General features: G+C 45.4%; 1 long non-coding RNA gene across 1 annotated transcript in view; it reads left to right on the top strand.

The window, feature by feature from the left end:
* The first annotated feature begins 689 nt into the window (after positions 1–689).
* Positions 690–17,581, top strand: part of LOC308668906 — a 45,658-nt gene continuing 28,766 nt past the window's right edge. The window contains exons 1-3 of the long non-coding RNA XR_014026612.1: positions 690–792; positions 15,454–15,481; positions 15,947–16,047. This is a non-coding gene — a long non-coding RNA (uncharacterized lncRNA). The remainder of the gene's footprint in view (positions 793–15,453; positions 15,482–15,946; positions 16,048–17,581) is intronic.

Raw genomic sequence — 17,581 nt, 5'->3', positions numbered from 1 at the left:
CCAAGGGCTGCACAGAGTCGGCTTGGCTCCGCTCTCGTGCTGCTCTTTCTTGCAAAGCGAAACGAGTCCGGCAGGTGAGATGGGCGGCCACATAAACTGAATAAAATAAATAGAAGCGCCCAACTCTCCGCCCAGGCTCAGGCCAACCGCAAGCGCCCCGCAGGCGCCCCGGCAGGCTTGGCCGAGCGAAGACGGACCCGCCGGCCGGCTGGCCTAGCTTCGTGCGCATGCGTGGCTTTATTTAGCGGGGCTCACGTGCGAGCTTGAATGCAGCGGCTCTTGCAGGTCGGAGCCCCGCCCAGCCGCCCTCGAGAGGGACCCGGAAGCATCCCACATGCGCGCGACTCTTCTTGGAAAGTCTACGCCGCTGCGGGGCGCGTCTTTTCGGCGGTGCCATGACATCACCGGGTTAGGGGGCGCAAATTGCCCTGGGTGCTGACAACCCATGCTACGCCACTGCACTGTCCCGGGGGTGGGTGGGTCTTGTGATCACCTTTGGCGACCTTTTGACAAAATCGATTCACTCAACAACCAAGTCACTAACTTAACAGCTGCAGTGATTCAACTTGGGAAGAAAGCGGGGCAAAATTCATTGAACAACCCTCTTGCTTAGCAATAGAAATTTTGAGTTCATTTGCAGTCATAAGCTGAGGACTACCTGTACTTTTTATTTTTTTTAACTTCTCAGCTAGTCCACAACTGAGGAATATCTCACCTGCCCAAGTACTATAACTGGATTTGACCTCCTTCAGCTTTTTGACATCACCAGATGCTGCCCTGATGTAAATGAAGGTTAGTTTTTTTTTCCTAACAATTCTCCTGCACAACTCGGAGAATAGAATAGAATAGAATAGAATAGAATAGAATAGAATAGAATAGAATAGAATAGAATAGAATAGAATAGAATAGAATAGAATAGAATAGAATAGAATAGAATAGAATAGAATAGAATAGAATAGAATCTGGAAGGGACCTTGGAGGTCTTCTAGTCCAGCCCCCTGCTCAAGCAGGAGAACCTATACCATCTCAGACAGTTGATTGTGCAATCTCTTCTTAAAAATCTCCAGTGATGGAGCACCCACAATTTCTGGGGGGTAAGCTGTTCCACTAGTTGATTGTCCTCACTTTAGGAAGTATATTCTAAGAAGCGTGGATGTCAACTCCCAGAATTCCCCAGCTAGCATTGCTGGCTTGGGAATTCTGGGAGCTGACGTCCACACATCTTAAAGTGGCCCAGGTTGAGCAACACTAGATCAGGGGCCTTCAAACTTGGCCCTTTTATGACTTGTGGACTTCAACTCCCAGAATTCCTCAGCCAGGCACACGTGCCTGGCTGAGGAATTCTGGGAGTTGAAGTCCACAAGTCATAAAAGGGCCAAGTCTGAAGACCGCTGCGCTAGATCCTTGCAGCCCAGATCCTGAGATCCCTGGGATGCAGCTTTGTTTTGAGGGAATAAAACTCAGTCCTCCTGATGTAAAGGGATAGTGGGTGCCCTGCGCTACATTTCCCAAAGGCCAGTTTTCTGTTTGATGTTTCTCAGCCAAGTTCCCAGTTTGTGGACCTAGACGTTTGGTTCCCAAAGCCCAGTCGGGATGGGTTGGCATTCTGAATCCAAGCCCATGTTCTTTCTGCCCTGCTGCTTTGGCTTGGCTTGGCTTGGCTTGGCTTGGCTGGGATGGGAGGATCTGCCTTCTCTCTCCGCCACCCCCCCTGCCCCCAGCTGCCAACAAGGACTTGTGTTCTTCAGCAACAAGGCTCAACTGCAGGGCTCATTCTCTGGGTTTCTATGGCAACCACACACTCCCCATCGGGTGCTGTGCTCCTTGAACAGTCACATTGCTTTGGCACCTTGGTTGCCTTGGCGACGCATTCCTGGGTGTGTTGCATAGCCACAGCTCACGTGGGCTTTTGTTTTGTCGGGGAAGGGAAGGGAATCGATCTTGGGAAGGCCTGTGGAGGGGGGGGGAAGAGGGGGGATGGGCTGAGGGGAGCCGAGGAAAGGCTTCCTGCAGGACAAGCCAAAGTCACCGCAACAGGCTTCCTCTCTTTTCATTGAAAGAGGATGCACACTTGTACGATCATGTTAGAGCTTCGTATCTTGGTTCCTGCCCTCTCCTCTCCTCCTGCCCTCTCTGTGGAGCTGCACACCTAGCAGAGTGACTTTGGAAGAGGGACCATAGTTGGGTAACCACATCTAAGAAACTGAAGAGAGAATGACAGAATAACAGATTTTGAAGGGACCTGGAAGGTTCCTGCCCTCTCCTCTCTGTGGAGCTGCACACCTAGCAGAGTGACTTTGGAAGAGGGACCATAGTTGGGTAACCACATCTAAGAAACTGAAGAGAGAATGACAGAATAACAGATTTTGAAGGGACCTGGAAGGTCTTTTAGTCCAGAGGTCCCCAACCCACCCACCCTCCGATCCATGGACCTGTACCAGGCCACAGCATGCCAGCAACCGGTCCACACAAACAAGCAAAGCCCCATCCGTGGGATGCGGGCAGCACACAAAACTGCGCACCCTCCAGTCTGCGGAAGAAACACTCTCCGCAGAACCAGTCCCCGGTGCCCCAAAAGTTGGGTTCCTCTCTTTTACTCCAGTCGCCTGCTTAAGCTGGAGATACTCTGGATAAATAGTTGTCCAATCTCTTCTTGAAAACTTCTAGCATTGGAGCGCCCACAACTTCTGGAGGCAAGGGTTTCCACTGGTTAATTGTTCTCACTCTTGGGAAATTTCTCCTTAGTTTAGGTTGGGTCTTTCCTTGATAAGTTTCCATCCATTCTTTTCTTGTCCTGCCCTCCGGTGCTTTGGAGAATAAGTCAAGCTCTCTTCTCCATGACAGCTCCTCAATTAATTGGAAGACTGCTGTATCACGTCACCCCTGGTCTTCCCTTCATTAGACTAGACATACCCAGTTTTTGCGACCATTCATCAAATAATAATAATATAACAACAACAACAACAACAATAGCAATAATAACAACAATAATAAGTAAATAATAATAAAGTTGGAAGGGATCTTGGAGGTCATCTAGCCCAACCCCCTGCTCAGGCAGGAAACCTTATGGTTGTCTAGTCTCTTCTTAAAAACTTCCAGTGTTGGAGCATTCACCACTTCTGGAGGCAGGTGATTAATTGTTCTAACTGTCAGAAAATATGGTTTACAACACAGTGAATGGTCATGGGAATCATTAACGTGCTTTTGCAAAGCACACTTATGTCGATGAATAATTATTTATTTGCATCCGGCCTTTATGATTTTTACAAATAACTCAAGGTGGTGAACGTATCCCACCCATCCTCCTCCTTCGTATTTTCCCCAGAACAATCAATCAGAATAGAGCTGGAAGGCCCCCTCCCCAAGCAGGAGACCCTATACCATCTCAGACAGGTGACTGTCTAGTCTCTTCTTAAAAACCTCCAGTAATGGAGCACCCACAACATCTGGAGGCAAGCAGTTCCACTGGTTAATTGTCCTCACTGTCAGCAAGCTTCTCCTTAATTCCAGGTTGCTTCTCTGCTTGATTACTTTCCATCCATTGTTTCTTGTTCTGCCCACTGGTGGCTTTGGAAAAAGGTTGAGTCTCTATTCTTTATGGCAGCCCCTCAAATACTGGAATACTGCTATCTATCATGTCCCACCCAGTCCTTCTTTTCTCTAGACTTTCGGTCTGAGACTAGCCATACCCAAATCCTGCCACAGTTCTTCATTTGTTTTTGTCTCCGGGCCCTGAATCATCTTAGTTGCTCTCCTTCACACTTTTTCCAAAGTCCCAACATTGTTTTTGTAACGTGTGACCAAAAGTGGATGCAGTATTCCGGATGTGGCCTTCCTAAGGCTTTATAGAGGTAAAGGTAAAGGTTCCCCTGCACGTGCGTGCTAGTCGTTTCCGACTCTAGGGGCCGGCGCTCATCCCCGTTTCAAAGCCGAAGAGCCAGTGCTTGTCCAAGGATGTCTCCGTGGTCATGTGGCCGGCATGACTAGATGCCAAAGGTGCACGGAATGCTGTTACCTTCCCACTGTAGTGGTCCCTATTTTTCTACTTGCATTTTTACGTGCTTTCAAACTGCTAGGTTGGCAGAAGCTGGGACGAGTAACAGGCGCTCACTCTGTTACGCGGCACTCGGGATTCGACCCGCCAAACTGCCGACCTTCTGATCGACAAGCTCAGCGTCCTAACCCACTGAGCCACCACGTCCCAAGGCTTTATAAAGCGATACTAATGCTTGGCGTGATCTTGATTCTGTGCCTCTGTTTATACAACCCAGGATTGCATTAGCTTTTTTTTGGCGGCGGCTGGCTCATAGTCAAATGATCGCCCTCTAGGACTCCAAGGTCCCTCTCACAGTTACTGTTTTTGAGCCAGGTTTCACCTAATCTGTACTTGTACCTTTGGTTCCAAACAGAAAACCTTTAGGCTGTCGTGCCTAATTCATGACTCGATGTCTTGCGCAAATCTAGAAGACAGTTTAAAAGGGTTCTGGAAATCCAGCCTAGAATTGAGAGCCACCTTTAAAAGCCCCATCTAAAACACTGCAGTGTTTCTCAGCCTTGACCATTTCAAGATGCGTGGACTTCAACTCCCAGGATTCCACATTTCAATTCAATTCTGGGAGTTGAAGTCCACCCATCTTAAAGTTGCCAAGGTTGAGAAACACTGCTCTACTAGATTGATGAAAAGACGCAGCATAGACGGCTATGGCAATGGAAGTTTGTGTGGGAAGTGTAATGTATTGGGCCTTTTACTTGAACTGTTTTCACGTGTCTTTGAATGCTGCTTGAGATTGCCTAATTAGGGTGTCTGTGTAACGGTTGCTGGTTGCCCAGACATGCAGTCTCCAGGACGATCATTGGTTGGCTCTGGGGCGGGAATAGGTCTCTTTAAACCTATTGGCCACCGCCTAGTGGCCAACCGTATAAGTAGCTGCGTAGAAGCCTCTGTTCTCAGTTCTGTTCCTGTTACTTCAATAAAGCAATGTTCCTGTTTGAACCCTCTGGTCTCGCCTCCTGCTTCCAATGAATCCACTACACAACAGGAAGAATCCAGAGAAAGAAATATTTTGGGAAATATTAAAAAAGGCAGAATATATTTCCCCAAAGGAATAATGGAGAAGATCTTTAAAAAAGACAGTAACCAACCCCAGCCCCTCTCCCCCAAGCAGAAACTAGGCAGAGGTCAGCTTTTAGAAATGCAAATTCAATAATCCTTTCAGAAAGGTTTGAGTCTTCCAGCTAGAAACTGAAGAGGTTAGGAAGACAAAGACCCCTAAAATCTACATAAAGGTAAAGGTAAAGGTTCCCCCGCACATGCGTGCTAGTCATTTCCAACTCTAGGGGGCCGGTGCTCATCTCCGTTTCAAAGCCGAAGAGCCAGCGCTTGTCCAAGGACGTCTCCGTGGTCATGTGGCCGGCATGACTGGACGCCAGAGGCACACAGAATGCTGTTACCTTCCCACCATAGTGGTCCCTATTTTTCTACTTGCATTTTTACGTGCTTTCGAACTGCTAGGTTGGCAGAAGCTGGGACGAGTAACAGGCGCTCACTCTGTTACGCGGCACTCGGGATTCGACCCGCCAAACTGCCGACCTTCTGATCGACAAGCTCAGCGTCCTAATGCACTGAGGCACCGTGTCCCCTAAAATCTACATACTCCTACCCAAATTCTAAGGACAGGATATAAACTTTGAGACATAATGGGATTAACCCACCACCATCAGAATACCAGAAAGGACACACTCAGACTCAGGTCAAAGTACATAACGCAGGAAATACAAAGCCTCAAACAGGAAGAAATACAAAGCCCAAAGGAGGTATAAAAGCCCACCACTCCTGGCTACGTGTGGTCAGTTTTCTCAGAGCCACATTTCTGTCTGGCTCTCCTCTTCAATAAACTACCTTCTTTCTAAAGCAAATCTCCATTTTGATTATTCCCGGCTTGGACTTGGAACCTGGTGAAGATTTTCCCCTCAACACTTGCTTGAAAATATATAAATCACTTGGGGTGATGTTAAAGCCGGGTGACCCTCGTGCCGGTCACTTTCTGTCAGCTCCAGGAAGGAGGCAATGGAATCCAGTTCTACCAAGGAAACGGCAGTCGCTAAGAGTCAGCACTGCCCGGAAGGCGTGCGCGCACCCATCCGAAGCAGATACAGATCTACAAGATTAGATCGTTGCGAGTGTTAAAATAATAATAATAATAATAATAATAATAATAATAATAATAATAATAATAATAATAATAATAATAATAATCAGTGCTTTTTTTGTAAAAGAAAAAGGTGCCAGAACTCACACATGTCATTCAACCCACCTTGTCTACCCTACAAGGTTCCATCCAAAAAGGGTGCCGGAACTCCGTTCTGAGCGTTCTATGAGAAAAAAAGCAATAATAATAATAATAATAATAATAATAATAATAATAATAATAATAATAATAATAATAATAATAATGAATTCCTTGATTTAAGCAGTATTAGCATCCTGCTGGTCACAAGTGGCTTTGGAAACCCTCCAGCCGATTTGTGGCGAGAGAGAAATTGGGGGAAAGATTACTCCAGGGGGAATTTTTCTTCTCCTCGGCGGAAATTCTTGTAACCTAATTCTCCGGCCTCCAGTGGAAAAGAAAAAAAGGAGAAGGTGGGGGAATCTCAGGAGGTTTTTCTCTGCCGGCACAACATCAGCATCAATTAAGCCACCATGCGGAGAAGCCCAAAAGAATCAAATTATGTCTTTCCTATGGAAATTGTGTGCTGCCTCTGAGAAACAAAAGGAAACAGCTGGGTTGAGCCTCTCTGCAAGCTTAAACATTCCCACAAAAATTACTAATCCATCCAAAAGTCACTGAAAGAGAGGGAAGGCAACCTTCCCCCCCCCAAAAAAAAAAATCCTCAGCGATATTATTACAGTACAGGTAATCCTCGACTTAGAACGGTTCATTTAATGACTGTTTGACGTTACAGCAGCACTGGAAAAAGTGACTTTTGATGGTTTCTTACAGTTATGGCCATTTGCAGCGTCCCCGTGATCACCTGGCCAAAATTTGGGCTCTTAAGCAGCTGACTCACATTTATGATGGTAGCAGCGTCCCGGGGGGAGGGAGGATGTCACGTGATCCCCTCTTGCGACCTTCCGACAAGCAAAGTCAATGGGGAAGCCGGATTCACTTAACAACCGTGTTGCTAACTTGAGGTCAGTGATTCACTTAACAGCTGGGGCAAGGAAGGTCGTAAGATGCGGCAAAACTCACTTAACAAATTTCTCGCTTAGCAACAGGAATCTTGGGCTCGGTTGTGGCCATAAGTTGAGGACTACCTGTAATGCTTCGTCCCTGAGACCCTTACCCTCTAACTTCAAAATAACCTTTTAAAAATGCCCCTTCCTCAGATTTGCCAATCTCACACCTTCCAATGGCAGCAACCACAGAGGTTGGGAAGAGTACCTTGTGACCCACCTAAAACAGAACAGAACAGAACAGAATTAGACTAGACTAGACTAGACTAGAACAGAACAAAAGTAGACTAGGCTAGGCTAGGCTAGGCTAGGCTAGGCTAGGCTAGGCTAGGCTAGACTAGACTAGACTAGACTAGACTAGAATAGACTAGAATAGACTAGAATAGAATAGACTAGAATAGAATAGACTAGAATAGAATAGAATAGGAGCTGGAAGGGACCTTGGAGGTCTTCTAGTCTAGCCCCCTGCTCAAGCAGGAGAACCTATACCATCTCAGACAGGTGATTGTCTAGTCTCTTCTTCAGTCTAGTCTCTTCAATCTTCAGTGATGGAGTATCCACGATTTCTGGTGGCAGGCTGTTCCACTGGTTGATTGTCCTCACTGTCAGGAAGTTTCTCCTTAATTCCAGGTTGCTTCTCTCTTTGATCAGTTTCCAACCATTGTTTCTCATCCTGCCCTCTGGTGCTTTTGAGAATAACAAGACCCATCCTTCTTTGTGGCAGCCCCTCAGATACTAGAACACTGCTATCAAGTCTCCCCTATTTCTTCTTTTCTTTAGACTGGCCAAACCCAAGTCCTGCAACCATTCTTAAAATGTTTTAGTCTTCAGGCCTTCGATCATCTTAGTTGCTCTTCTCTGAATTTTTTTTTCCAAACTCTCAACATCCTTTTTGGATACGGTGACCAAAATTGGCTGCAGTATTCCAGGTGTGGTCTTACTAGGGCTTTGTAAAGCGGTACTAATACTTTGAGTGATCTTGATTCTATATCCTCTGTTTATACAACACAGGATTGTATTGGCTTTTTTGGCTGCTGCTGCACGCTGCTGGCTCACGGTCAAGTGATCGTCCGCTAGGACTCCAAGGTCCCTCTTACAATTGCTGTTTTTAAGCCAGGTCTCGCCCAATCTGTATTTGTTCCTTTAGTTTTTCCTGCCCAGGTTTAAGACTAAGTGTTAGTAAAGGATCAAGTTCAGCCCCTGATTTCCTAATCTGATCCTTTCCTGGCTTGTAATTCTTAGAATAACAGAATAAGAGTTGGAACCGGGTCTTCTAGTCCAGGGGTAGGCAACCTCGGCTCTTTTATGACTCATGGACTTCAACTCCCAGAATTCCTGAGCCAGCCGTGCTGAGGGAAAAGGAGAGGTTTCCAAGCTGAGTCATGCTGGCTCAGGAATTCTGGGAGTTGAAGTCCACGAGTCATAAAAGAGCCAAGGTTGCCTATCCCTGCCCTATACCATTTCAGACAAATGGTGGTCCATTCATTGCTTCTTATCCGGAGTTCAGGTGCTGTGGAGAATAGGTTGACCCCCCTCTTCTTTGTGGCAGCCTCTCAAATGTTGAAAGACTGCTGTCATGTCACCCCTAGTTTTTCTTTTCACCAGACTAAACATACCCAATTCCTGCCACCATTCTTCGTATGTTTTAGACCGGGGGGGGCGGTGTCTTCAAACTTGGCAACTTTAAGACTTGTGGACTTCCTCTTTTAGACTCCAGCCCCCTAATCATCTTTGATGCTCTTCTCTGCACTCTTTCTGGTGTGTCTCCACATCTTTTTTTTTAACATTGCGGCGACAAAAAGATGCCCAGCAAATGCAGCTAGCTAAACACTGAAACAATTTTCCTGAGTACACTGGAGTATAAATGTTAAAATGGACACATGGTCAAATCCCAAAGGAGAAGAAATCCCCAGGGCACTGTATTTATTTATTTATTTCACAGGTGGTTTTATTTATTTTTTAATAATCCACTCTAATCCCAAAGGTGTCCAGGCACCTAAGAAAGGCATCCAGCAAAAAAAACAACATATTAAAAAATAGAAATAGAAAGGGTTAAAAAAAAAAACCCAAGAACCCAGCACTAATGCAGTAGCAAAAATCTGTGATGGCTATCCTTAATCATCCCTGGCCAATGGCATGTTGAAAGAAAAGTCTTTAATTTAGCCATTTTGGAAGGAGACTTGATGATATTTATTTTGATAAATATGGAGTTGAGGAAGCAGTTCTCTAAAAGAGCAGCCTGACTGTCTCGGAGAAGAAGGAATTACATTCCATAAGGAAATGTTTTTCAGAGAAACAGTGTTGTGATTTGTTTGGTGCCATTTTGTATTGATTGCTTGATTAGCACTATATTTTAAAGCTTCTGCACTTAAACGATGACTAAAGTAGCGCAACAAAGACAAGAAACAGAATCTCGCTGTGCCAAAAGGCAGCAATGTCTTTGAATCAATGAAAGCACGCACACATGAGAAGCAGGCAAGCAAAGTCTGAACGTTTTCAGACCGGAGGAAAAAAAAAGGCAGCTCACTCCTCCAATCCATGTGAATCACCCTCTTCTCAAATCCATCTGCTTCTTCCCTTGATTAAATCAAAAATGGGAGACCCAGATGTTCAGAGCAAATGCTAGCCAGGCTGCAGGACTCTGGCTGAAGACTGCTGGAAAACTTGGGTTAAAATCAGAAAGCCGGGGTTCTCTTTGCTTCCCAGGCCAGACTTTTGGTAAAGAGAGAAAACCATTCCAGCACTGTTGAAGGAAAACTCTTCATCTGGGTCCAATCCAAGCCGGAAATAAACAAACATGGAGACTGCTTTAGGAAGAAGGTTTTAATTTTAATTTTTATTTTAATTCCATTTATATCCCGCCCTTCTCCGAAGACTCAGGGCGGCTTACAAGCTTAGCAGTAGCCTTCATTCTATGTATATGCCTGCTTGTTAGGGCTTTCACACACACACACCCCAAGCGGCATTATTACAAAGTCAGCTTAATTGCCCCCAACAATCTGGGTCCTCATTTTACCTACCTCGGAAGGATGGAAGGCTGAGTCAACCTTGAGCCTGGTGGGACTCGAACCTGCACTAATTGCAGGCAGCTGGTGTTACTTAAGGAGGCATTAGCCCACTGCTCCACCAAGGCTCCACCAAGGTTGCAGTTTATTGAAGAGGAGAGGCCAGACAGAAAGATGTCTCTGGGAAAAAAAGAGTGAGCACATGAAGAAGGGAGTGGGTTTTATACCCTCGTGAGCAGACATGTCAAACTCGTGACATCACGTGACATCACACGACATATCGGAACTTTTTCCCCGTTGCCGGCAATGGGGTGGGCGCGGTTTCCTGATGAAGCGTTCAGCCCGCGGGCCGGCAATTTGACACCCCTTGGGCTTTGGTTTGGAGTTGTTTCCTGTTGCTGTTTGAGGCTTTGTATTTCCTGTGTCATGTACTTTGACCTGAGTCTGAGTGTGCCCCTTTGGCATATGTGGGTTAATCCTATTATGTCCTGTCTTAGAGTTGGGGTGGGGTATGCAGCTTTTAGGTGTCTTTGTTGTCAAGTTTCCGACCTATGGGCTTTTCAAGTGACTCTGAGGCATTGTTTACCTTAAAAGTCCTTTATTAGCCTAATACACCGGCAAATGCTTGCTTGAAGGAATCTGGAATCTGAAATCTCCGCCCCTTGCACCATATATTAAAACACAATTCTCCACCTTTCTAATTTTGTCATTAATCATATTCTCCAATTAATTTAAAGAATCAATTTCCCTTCCGTTAGAAAACCCGCCAAGGTCTTATCTTCTTTAGTTAGAGATGGCCTTGAAGGTACAATCCTACTCGTCCCCCCTCCCAACCTTAAACTAAATCTCTTAAAGCAATATACAAGTTTAACATATGAAATGGCTACTTCTTCATCTCTTGTCAAGCAAGAACATTCGATGTTAGCAGCATTGACATTTTTTCTTCCTAAGCTTCTAGCTGGAGAGCTCCAACCTTCCTGAATGGATTATTACATCTGCATTTCTACAGAGCTGGTTTTGGCTTGAGGGAGGGAGACTTGGGGCTATTAAGAAAAACTGGGCTTGCTTTTCTGTGTCTTTAAGATCCTTTGAGTAGATATAATATTCTGCCCTTTTAATATTTTCTTCTCTGGGGGGTGCTGGTTTCCCACAAGCACTTTATGGGGAAGTTCTCCCTGACTGTCAGGAATGGGCAGGAATGTCTCATTTGTGAAAGGACGAGGAAGGCGTGAGGGGGAGAAAAAGCTAAGAATGCTTTTACTTTCCACTAGTTTTGTCCACCTGCCTTCAATAGCAGCAGTTAAGTCTAGTGGTTAAGGCACCAGGCTAGAAACCAGGAGTCTGTGAGTTCTAGTCACCGCTTAGATATGAGAGCCAGAACTGGTATATACCAGGGGTCTTCAAACCTGGCCCTTTCATGACTTGTGGACTTCAACTCCCAGAATTCCTCAGCCAGGCTGGCTGAGGAATTCTGGGAGTTGAAGTCCACAAGTCATGAAAGGGCCAGGTTTGAAGACCCCTGGTATATAAGCTCTGGTTCTGCCTTTGCTCAGGACCACCCAACAAACTGCCAATCCTTTGCTAGGAGCCCAGCATTTTGCATCTTAAGTATCTTCAAAATGATTCAGACAACTAAGGAGAAATTTCCTAACAGTTAGAACAATTAACCAGTGGAACCACCTGCCTCCAGAAGCTGTGAATGTGCCAACACTGGAAGTATTTAAGAAGAGACTAGACAGCCATTTGTCTGAAATGGTGTAGGGTTTCCTGCCTGAGCAGGGGGTTGGACTAGAACAGGGGTCCCCAACTCCTGGTTCGTGGATCAGTAGCAGTCCGCGGCGTGCCAGTAACTGGTCCGCACAAATAAGGAAAGCCCTATCCATGAGATGCAGGCAGCACACAAAACCACACACTCTCTGCACAGAACCTGGTGCCCAAAAGACCCTTGGTGGAGCAGTGGGCTAATGCCTCCTTAAGTAACACCAGCTGCCTGCAATTAGTGCAGGTTCGAGTCCCACCAGGCTCAAGGTTGACTCAGCCTTCCATCCTTCCGAGGTAGGTAAAATGAGGACCTAGATTGTTGGGGGCAATAAGCTGACTTTGTAATAATGCCGCTGGGGTGTGTGTGAAAGCCCTAATAAGCAGGCATATACATAGAATGAAGGCTACTGCTAAGCTTGTAAGCCGCCCTGAGTCTTCGGAGAAGGGCGGGATATAAATGGAATATAAATAAATAAATAAATAAATAAATAAATAAATAAATAAATAAATAAATAAATAAATAAATAAATAAATAAATAAAAGGTTGGGAACCTCTGGACTAGAAGACTTCCAAGGTCCCTTCCAACTCTGTTATTCTATTCTATTCCATTCCATTGCATATTTTTAATTATTCTATTCTATTATTCTACTGTACTCTACTCTATTTGAAGACAAACTCAGGATCCAAAAAGATCTTGACAAACTTGAACAATGGGCCCTATCCAACAAAATGAGTTTTAATATGGAGAAAAGCAAAGTATTACATTTCAGCAGGAAAAGTCAAATATTTAAGACCTGGTTTAAAAACAGTAACTGTGAGAGGGACCTTGGAGTCCTAGTGGACAATCACTTAACTATGAGGCAACAGTGTGCAGCAGCAACCACAAAAGCTAATACAATCTTGGTTGTATAAACAGGGACATAGAATCAAGAACACACAAAGTATTAGTTCCGCTTTATAAAATCCTAGTAAGACCACACCTGGAATACTGCAGCCAATTTTGGTTACCATATCACAAAAAAGATGTTGAGAGTTTGGAAAAAAAATTCAGAGAAGAGCAACTAAGATGATCGAAGGCCTGGAGACCAAAACATACGAAGAACGGCTGCGAAACTTGGGTTTGGCCAGTCTAAAGAAAAGAAGAAATAGGGGAGACACGATAGCAGTATTCCAGTTTCTGAGGGGCTGCCACAAGGCAGAAGGGGTCACATTATTCACCAGAGCACCAGAGGGAAGGAGGAGAAACAGTGGATGGAAGCTGAACAAAGAAAGAAGCAGCCTGGAATTAAGGAGAAACTTCCTGACAGTGAGGACAATCAACCAGTGGAACAGCTTACCCTCCAGAAATCGTGGATGCTCAATCACTGAAGATTTTTAAGAAGAGAGTAGACAATCACCTGTCCGAGATGGTATAGGTTCTCCTGTTTGAGCAGGGGGCTGGACTAGAAGACCTCCAAGGTCCCTTCCAGTTCTATTCTATTCTATTCTATTCTATTCTATTCTATTCTATTCTATTCTATTCTATTCTATTCTATTCTATTCTATTCTATTCTATTCTATTCTATTCTATTCTATTCTATTCTCTATTCCAGTGATGGTGAACCTTTTAGAGACCGAGTGCCCAAACGGCAACCCAAACCCCACTTATTTATTGCTGGGTGCCGTGTGGGCATGGCCCACTGGGTGGGCGTAGCTGTGCTGGTCATGGCAGACTGGGTGGGTGTGGCCAAGGTGGGCATGGTCACCTCGATGTTGCTCGTGGGGAGGGATGCCTATGGGGGCCAGGCAGAGTTGGGAGAGATCCAGGGGGTTTCTGGCAGGTGGGGTGGTGGGCAGGAGGCTCGTCCTGCAGGGCGAGGCGAGGTGAGGTAGGGCGGGGGTGCCATTGCCGCGGGGCAAGGTGTGGCAGGGGCAGCTGCTGCCTGACACCATTGGTCCCTGCACACAGAGGCCAGCGAGTATATAGGGGCCGACGTTGTCCGTCAGCAGCCACAGCCTGCCGGCTCCTCGACCAGTGCACTCTGGGGCTCTGTAGCCCTCCGCCAGCAGTTCAGACAAGCCACCTCTGAGCTGGACAGCTGGCTGACAGCTGAGGAGGCGATGCAGTGGGTCATGCCTGGGAAAAGGAGAGCATGAGAAGTCAGGAGGGACGGGACCGGGGGTGGGGAGGGAAGCCAGCTGTGCCGGGATGCATCTGGCCATGTGGGCCCTCGGACGGTTGGTTGAAGAGGGACGGCTGCCATCTCCAGGGCATGGCCCACAAAGAGGGCTCTGAGTGCCGACTCTGGCACCCGTGCCATAGGTTCGCCACCACTGCTCTATTCTATTCTATTCTATTCTATTCTATTCTATTCTTCTACTCTACTCTCTTATTCTATTCTATTCTATTCTATTCTATTCTATTCTATTCTATTCTATTCTATTCTATTCTATTCTATTCTATTCTATTCTATTCTATTCTGTTCTGTTCTGTTCTGTTCTGTTCTGTTCTGTTCTGTTCTACTCTACCCTCTTATTCTATTCTATTCTATTCTATTCTATTCTATTCTATTCTATTCTGTTCTGTTCTGTTCTGTTCTGTTCTATTCTATTCTTCTACTCTACTCTCTTATTCTGTTCTGTTCTGTTCTGTTCTGTTCTATTCTTTACTCTACTCTTCTATTCTATTCTATTCTATTCTATTCTATTCTATTCTATTCTATTCTATTCTATTCTATTCTATTCTATTCTATTCTATTCTATTCTATTCTATTCTATTCTATTCTATTCTATTCTATTCTATTCTATTCTATTCTTATTGGCAGTGTCCCCTTCCCTCTGCCAAGGAGATTTTCTTGGCCAAGTGCAGTTTCTATCTGCATATTTTTCACTTGAGGCCTTTCCCACTAACTAACTGATGACTCACACATGTGTGAATCTAAGCTCAGAATGCAGTGTTTCTCAGTCCCATCTGTTCACACATTCTCCTTAGTGCCACCGAGGGTAGAGAAATCGAGTGATGTATGAGGCATGTGTGAACTGCCGCACGTTAGACCTCGTCTGGCTCAGTGGAGGGCAGAGCTCGTCTTTAAGCAGGAGAGTCTTTGATTTTGATTTATTTTTAGCAGCCTAACTGGCTCTGAAGGCTTCACCCCGTCCTGACTCCTTGCACACCTACTCCCCCTTCTTCACACTTGTGCAAGCACCAGCCTACTTCTCTCCTTCTACTTTGCAACCCCCAGTGCATCTGGCTGTTTGCAAGCTCTCCGGCCCTCAGTTGCCAGGGCGACAATAGTTATGGTGACAGACAAGAGAGAGAGGTTGGCTGATGAATATGAAAGAGTCGCACAGGTGAAAGGTTTCAGAGCAGAAACATAACTTGATCCGTAGGGAGGTTTTGAGACGGCTCTGGGTGCAGAGTTGGGTTACTCTTTTGAAGGAGTGACTTTACAAGGCTGGTATCTCACTTGCAGGTATAAGGTGAACTGTGGGTCAGTTCAGGTAAGTGTGACATCTCCTGCTGGGTCACTAATCTTGATAGCTAATGACTCATTAACAAAGGTACAAAGTCGTCTGGCTGACCTCTTTGCATTTGAAATGAACACAAGGCCTTCCCCTGTTAGGAACGGGGAAATTCATTGACTGGGTTCACACAACATGCTTCCACATGTCAGGGAAAGAAGGAACATATGCATTAACAGAGTAGGCTAATTTTAGGGCCAAACTTTAATTAGTATTTTTGGAGACTTCGCTGGAAGAGCCCACTCCCTTTAGCTAGCTTATAGTTCAGAGTGATGGGCTAACCCAGAAAATGAGTTAATTTAGTAAGCATCTTAAACACGGTTGTGTGAATGCCTGTCTTGGATGCTATTAACACCAATGTTCCGATTTTGGTCTGAACCTACCCAGTAATGGTCAGAAAGAACAATTACTCTAAAGTAATCTTGTGGCATTTGGACATTTCAGGAAGACCAGCTATGAGCCTCTTCTCTGACCAAGATTCACGAGCTTTGGATAAGGTGACCGGCTTTCTCTCAGCCCTTATAGACTTTCCGAAGATTTACAAGGTAGCCTTCCTCTTTGGATTCAGGAACGTAGCAAAGCCTTCCTTTTTGATCACCTTTTTAGTTCCAGCTGAATGGCTTAGAGGCATTCCTCTGTATTTGTACATTGCAATGGGATTTTGAATTGATATTTTATTTTTGAAGTATTTGTGGACTGTTTTACTATGTTGTAACTGGGGCAGTTGTAGGAAGGAAGGAAGGAAGGAAGGAAGGAAGGAAGGAAGGAAGGAAAGAAGGAAAGAAGGAAAGGAAAGAAGGAAAGAAGGAAGGAAGGAAGGAAGGAGGGAAGGAAGGAAGGAAGATAGGCAGATGGAAGGGAGAGAGGGAGGAAAGAAGGAAGGAAGATATGTAAATGGGAGGGAGGGAAGAAAGGAAGGAAGGTAGGTATAAGGTTTCCTGCCTGAGCAGGGGGTTGGACTAGATGACCTCCAAGGTCCCTTCCAACATCATCATCAACATCACCACCACCACCACCATCATCATTATCATTATTATTAGCGAAAGAAAGAGAAAGAAAAAGAAAGAAGAAAGAAAGAAAGGAAGGAAGGAAGGAAGGAAGGGAGAAAGGAAGGAAGGAAGGAAGGAAGGAAGGAAGGAAGGAAGGAAGGAAGGAAGGAAGGAAGGAAGGAAGGAAGGAAGATAGGCAGATGGAAGGGAGAGAGGGAGGAAAGAAGGAAGGAAGATATGTAAATGGGAGGGAGGGAGGGAAGGAAGGAAGGAAGGTAGGTATAGGGTTTCCTGCCTGAGCAGGAGGTTGGACTAGATGACCTCCAAGATCCCTTCCAACATCATCATCATTAGCAGCAGCAGCAGCAGCAAAAGAAAGAGAAAGAAAGAAAAAGAGAAAGGAAGGAAAGAAGGAAGGAAGGAAGGAAGGAAGGAAGGAAGGAAGGAAGGAAGGAAGGAAGGAAGGAAGGAAGGAAGGAAGGAAGGAAATTCCTAGGGTATGCATGTAAAATCAACCACCAGTGGAAAAAAAGTACTGAAACAATATTTATGATCTGAGAAGTTGAAGCATCCAGGAGCATCTTAAGAGAGTACAAAAATTAGGGCCTGGTCAAGGTGTACAAAAAAAAAGAAGGAAAATGGGAACACAATTTCCAATCTGAACCATATTTGTTGGGGTGCAGCCAGGCCACCCCAAATCAGAGAGTGTGCAGCTATAGTGGACCCTGGGGGTTCCTTAGCTTGCAGTGGGGAATATTCTGGAATAACTAAGGACGGGGTGAACATTTCTCCTGGGCCAGTGAGCCTATTCAGAATACTGAGGCGTGTCGGAGAGGATTTCACAAAATGGCTGCCACAGGGACGTGCTTATTTTCAAGATGGCTGTTATGGGGGAAGACATTGGTGATCACATGTTTCCCCTCCCCTCCAAAAGGCATTTATTATAAGGCAACTCCTAACTATTTTTAGGAGCAAAGCATGCTAGAGGATTTTATGTGGTAACCAGAGGCGTTTTTGTAAATAAAGACAATATTAAGGGGCTGCACACTGCTTCGCCAAGACTCGAAAAACTAATAAAGGTCAAGTGGAA

Source organism: Vipera berus, assembly GCF_964194415.1.
Source record: "Vipera berus genome assembly, chromosome: 5".
Classification (NCBI taxonomy): Eukaryota; Metazoa; Chordata; class Lepidosauria; order Squamata; family Viperidae; genus Vipera; species Vipera berus.
Note: the sequence above shows the minus strand (reverse complement) of the source record. Positions and strands in the feature narration are given on the sequence as shown.